This window comes from Hyla sarda, chromosome 5, assembly GCF_029499605.1.
Source record: "Hyla sarda isolate aHylSar1 chromosome 5, aHylSar1.hap1, whole genome shotgun sequence".
NCBI lineage: Eukaryota > Metazoa > Chordata > Amphibia > Anura > Hylidae > Hyla > Hyla sarda.
This window is the reverse complement of record NC_079193.1, coordinates 315,557,523-315,563,522: the sequence shown is the minus strand read 5'-3', so window position 1 is coordinate 315,563,522 and position 6,000 is coordinate 315,557,523. Positions and strand designations below refer to the sequence as shown.

The 6,000-nt window shown below is 40.7% G+C and overlaps 1 long non-coding RNA gene across 1 annotated transcript in view; it reads right to left on the bottom strand.

Moving 5' to 3' along the window:
* Positions 1–1,441: 1,441 nt before the first annotated feature.
* LOC130274188 (uncharacterized) overlaps positions 1,442–6,000 on the bottom strand; it is a 57,728-nt gene continuing 53,169 nt past the window's right edge. The window contains exon 3 of the long non-coding RNA XR_008844276.1: positions 1,442–1,624. This is a non-coding gene — a long non-coding RNA (uncharacterized LOC130274188). The remainder of the gene's footprint in view (positions 1,625–6,000) is intronic.

Sequence of the window (6,000 nt, the reverse complement as noted above, 5' to 3'; positions counted from 1 at the left end):
CAGATGTTTCTGGCATGGAAATTCTGCTATGTGCACAGCGTAGCAGAGTCCCATTGAAATCAATAGGACTCTGCTGCGGAATCTCCATGTGGAATTCCGCACAGAAATTTCACTGCTTGAACATAGAGATAGCTATAGTTCATGGTCCTAGAGGAAAAAGGTTTCTACACCAACACAGACGGGGGTTCTTTACTTTAAGAGCAGTGAGACTATGGAACTTTCTTCCAGAGGAAGTGGTCATGGGGAACTTAATTAAAGGGGCCTCAACGTGTTCCTGGATAGCCCATCCACCATTTGTATTTTGGTCGGGCAGCGATGGGGCTGCCTGGCCAATGGGTCTTTCTCCCTGTGGGCATGGTGTGTCGGAGGCGGTGGTCGCCACATGGTGCTACGGCAGTGTTAGGTTAGGGACCCACTCTGACTAGGTGGCTTGTACTTTTTGATCAAAATGTATAATAACCTGTTCGTTTTTTTTAATTCTGCTGAGAAGCAAATAGATGAAAATACAAATGGTGGATGTGCGGCCGTGTTTCTCTATTTGTGTTGTGTTTCTGGATAGTAATAACATTACAGGTTATGGATACTAGATTTATAGGAACAGAACGTTGATAGACAGATGTGCTAAGTCTCCTAGCAGGAAGCATTCCTTGTAGCCGGTCTCTATTTTGGCTAATAGGGTCCTTGTGGGTGGGTCCTGAATAGAATCCCTATTAGGATATCTAAAACGGTGTAAACATCAGATAACTCCATTAACCATTACCAGGGAAGATGTCTATATAGTTGTCAAGTTTTCCTTTAAAAAAAAGAGTCAACTTTTAACTCCAAAAAAGTAATGATATAGAAGAATGTTTCTTTTCTTGAGACTTAGGCTCCAGCTGGCAGAATGCCAAGTAAGAAAATGTTACTACAACAGCCGGCCTGGAGTTACATTGTCCTGGGAGGCATTTTTATGACATGTTAGTGAGAGAGTGTCCCAATCTCAGTGAAGAGGTGGCCACGCATGCATGGACATTCCTCACTGAAATGAATAGGAGTTTAGGAAAACTGTGTAAGAGCATTGAGAGGTTCCCGTAACTCCAACTCACTTCAATGGAGAGTGACCACACATGCATGGCCAATTTCTACCATAGAACAACAGGACCGTCTTGTCTTCAGGATGGATAGGATCCCAGGAGCCAGACCCCTATTGATCACATGGTTATGACACATTTGATTTATCAGCACTTCCTAAAAATAAAGTTTAATGTAGCTTTACAAATTATCTTTTAGTCTTACAAATTTGCCTTTTGTATATGTAATATGACACACAGTACTACTTCTTACATTGCATCAGTTAATGTGCTGCATGTTACTATTTCATTAAAAATAATAACACAAATATATATATATGGGGTAAGCAGAAACAAAGATAGATATCCGCACACACCGCAAGGTATGTGACCGACTGCTCCTACATAGAGATGCCGTGGAATCCGGGAGGTCGACGGTGCATAGCGTTCAGAAAGGCGATTACCGGTGATTTCGGGCACTAAGCGCTTCGTCCGGACATGGCAACCCTTCATGGTAGTGGTATTCCCTAATGGCAGTGGTTTCTTTCAGAAGGATAATACTCCCTGCTGCCACACTGTAAACATTTTTAAAGAATAGTTTGAGGAACATGGCAAAGAGTCAAGGTGTTGACTTGGCCTTCATATTCCCCAGATCCTCATCCAGAAGACCATCAGTGAAAAAATAAGTAAAAAAAAAACAAACTTCACAACTTAACCCCTTAAGGATGCAGGACGTAAATGTACGTCCTGGTGCGGTGGTACTTAACGCACCAGGACGTACATTTAGGTCCTGTGCATAACGCGGGCATCGGAGCGATGCCCGTGTCATGCGCGGCTGATCCCGGCTGCTGATCGCAGTCAGGGACCCGCAGCCATTAACCCCTCAGGTGCCGGGATCAATACAGATCCCGGCATCTGCGGCAGTGCGCGATTTGAATGAATGATCGGATCGCCCGCAGCGCTGCTGCGGGGATCCGATCATTCAGAACGCCGCACGGAGGTCCCCTCTCCTGCCTCCGTCCGGCTCCCGGCGTCTCCTGCTCTGGTCTGAGATCGAGCAGACCAGAGCAGAAGATCACCGAAAACACTGATCTGTTCTATGTCCTATACATAGAACAGATCAGTATTAGCAATCATGGTATTGCTATGAATAGTCCCCTATGGGGACTATTCAAGTGTAAAAAAAAATGTTAAAAAATGTAAAAGTAAAAGTAAAAAAAAAGTGAAAAATCCCCTCCCCCAATAAAAAAGTAAAACATCCGTTTTTTCCTATTTTACCACCAAAAAGCGTAACATTTTTTTTTATAGACATATTTGGTATCGCCGCGTGCGTAAATGTCCGAACTATTAAAATAAAATGTTATTAATCCCGTACGGTGAACGGCGTGAACGAAAAAAATAAAAAAGTCCAAAATTCCAACTTTTTAAATACATTTTATTAAAAAAAATTATAAAAAATGTATTAAAAGTTTTTTATATGCAAATGTGGTATCAAAAAAAAGGACAGATCATGGCGCAAAAAATTAGCCCCCATACCGCCGCTTATACGGAAAAATAAAAAAGTTAGAGGTCATCAAAATAAAGGGATTATAAACATACTAATTTGGTTAAAAAGTTTGTGATTTTTTTTAAGCGCAACAATAATAGAAAAGTAGGTAATAATGGGTATCATTTTAATCGTATTGACCCTCAGAATAAAGAACACATGTCATTTTTACCATAAATTGTACGGCGTGAAAACGAAACCTTCCAAAATTAGCAAAATTGCGTTTTTCGTTTTAATTTCCCCACAAAAATAGTGTTTTTTGGTTGCGCCATATATTTTATGATATAATGAGTTATGTCATTACAAAGGACAACTGGTCGCGCAAAAAACAAGCCCTCATACTAGTCTGTGGATGAAAATATAAAAGAGTTATGATTTTTAGAAGGCGAGGAGGAAAAAATGAAAACGTAAAAATTAAATTGTCTGAGTCCTTAAGGCCAAAATGGGCTGAGTCCTTAAGGGGTTAAAGAACTTGAAGGATCTGCTGCTAACACCTGCTAATGCCAGATACCACAGGACACCTTCAGGGGAATCATGCAGAGTCCATGCCTTGCTGTAGGAAAACCACTTAATTTATGGTAGATGGTTATAATGTTTCGGCTGGTCAGTACACTCTTACATTTTATGTGGAATATTATTGTATTGTACCTATAATTAGGGTGCAAATTCCCTTCTGGATTTCCTCTTTTTTTCCAAAAACTGGAAAGATATAAGAGCAGATGGGAATTCATAGTATGGCACATGCACAAACATTGAGCTTTGTCATTATAATGGTGGCGATGTCAACCAAACACTTCATATGTTGACTGATACTAAACCTTTGAGTTTGCTATTGAGACTACCTGTCATTAGTCCAGTTGAAGAACACATTAGCTGAACAACCTGTGTAGATGGCTACAGAAAACAATAGTTTGTATTCAACACTGAAAAAAATAGATATTCTGCATTTTTTGTGTTCTTGTCATCTTGAGTATAGATGTATGTAATGTATGATGTGGGGGGCATCGGCAGGTGTATGCATGATGTGTGTGTGTATATGATGCATGGATATGTGTGATGTGTGTATGTATGCAACGTATGATGTGAGGTAGGCAGCAGCAAGTGTATGTATGATGTGTGTTTGTATATATGTATGTGTGATGTGTGTATGTAATGTAAGATGTGGGGGGCAGCAGCAGGTGTATGCATGATGTGTGTATGTATGATGTGTGATGTGTGTATGCATGTCTCGTATGATGTGGGGTAGGCAGCAGCGGGTGTATGCATGATGTGTGTATATGTATGATGTGTGTTTGTATAGATGTATGTGTAGGTGTGATGTGTGTATGTAAGGTAATGTAGGATGTGGGGGCAGTGGCGGGTGTATGCATGATATATGTATGCATGATATGTGTGTATGTATGATGTCTGCATGTATGTATGATGTGTGTATGTATGTAATGCATGTATGATGTGTTTATGTATGATAGCTTTGCGTAAACTGTATGTATGTATGTATGATGTGTATGTATTATGCATGTATCTGTATGATGTGTGTATGTATGATAGATGTGCCTATGTATGATGGATGTGAAGCTAGACTCTAGACATCTAGCTTCACAGTTAGACTGATGTATGTATGTTTGTGTAGGTATGATGTGTGGATATGTATGATGTATGTATGTGTGATGTTTGTATGTATGTGTGTATGATAGCTTTGTGTACCTACCTACCTAAAGTGGGCTGCTACTACCTAAAGGGAGCTGCTACTACTATTAGCTAAAGTGGGCTTCTTCCATGACTACTACCTAGAGGGGCTACTGCTACCTAAATGGGGGCTGCTACTATTATATGTGGGAGGCTTTCTACTACTATATATGGGGGCTGCAATCATCAGTACTGGGACTTCAATTTAATAAAGGGGGCTACCACCTACAATGGGACCTACCAACAGGGAGTAACCCCTACTTACAGGAGGCTGCTACTGCCTACAGGGAGTAAATACCAAGAGGTATCTACATGGGGACCTACCTACAGGCACTTATCTATTCGGTCCTGGGGGTGACGAAGGTATCACCGAAACGATCGTTGGGGTGGCGTCACTCCTGCTTGGTTTTGCTATTACACTTTTACATCTGTACTTTGGTATGTATGCTGGTATTTATTCATGTCAATGCACCTTATGGAAGCTGTTGCAAGCCCCTATTATGCACTTTAAATTTGTTTACCTGTCATACACATTATTTATTGTTATGAATTGATACACAAGCAGGTAGTGTCGCCCCTTTTTGTTCAACCTCCCCCAGTGGTTGTAGTTTCCCCCCCCCTATCTTTTATGAATTGCATGTTTTTAATATTTATCAATAAAATTACATATATTTTAGACTTTAATTAAATGACTCCTTTTGCGCTTTTTTTAAATTATTTCATACTGGTCTGTGTACAGTGGTGTTAATGGTCATACTGATCTGTGTACAGTGGTGGTAATGGTAATATTGTTCTGTGTACAGTGGTGTTAATGGTCATACTGGTCTGTGTACAGTGGTGTTAATGGTGATATTGGTCCGTGTACAGTGGGTGTACAGTGGTGTTAATGGTGATATTGGTCCGTGTACAGTGGCATTAATGGTCATATTGGTCTGTGTACAGTGGTGTTAATGGTGATATTGCTCGGTCTACAGTAGTGTTCATGGTCCTACTGGTCTGTGTACAGTGGTGTTAATGGTCATACTGGTCTGTGTACAGTGGTGGTAATGGTGATACTGGTCTGTGTACAGTGTTGTTCATGGTCATACTGGTCTGTGTACAGTGGTGTTAATGGACATTCTGGTTGTGTGTAAAGTGGTGGTAATGGTGATATTGGTCTGTGTACAGTGGTGTTAATGGTCATACTGGTCTGTGTACAGTGGTGTTAATAAGCATTATGGTCTGTGTATAGTGGTGTTAATGGTCATACTGGTCTGTGTACAGTGGTGTTAATGGTCATACTGGTCTGTGTACAGTGGTGGTAATGGTGATATTGGTCTGTGTATAGTGGTGTTCACGGTCATACTGGTCTGTGTATAGTGGTGTTAATGGTCATACTGGTCTGTGTGCAGTGGTGTTAATGGTCATACTGGTCTGTGTACAGTGGTATTAATGGTCATATCGGTCTGTGTACGGTGGTATTAATAGTCATACTGGTCTGTGTACAGTGGTATTAATGGTCAGACTGGTCTGTGTACAGTGGTGGTAATGGTGATATTGGTCTGTGTACAGTGGTGTTAATAGTCCTACTGGTCTGTGTACAGTGGTATTAATGGTCATATTGGTCTGTGTACAGTGGTGATAATGGTCATACTGGTCTGTGTACAGTGGTGTTATTCATGATAGTGGTCTTTGTTATATCTTTGTACCAAGAAAGACTATAGAGGCAAATTGACCTTT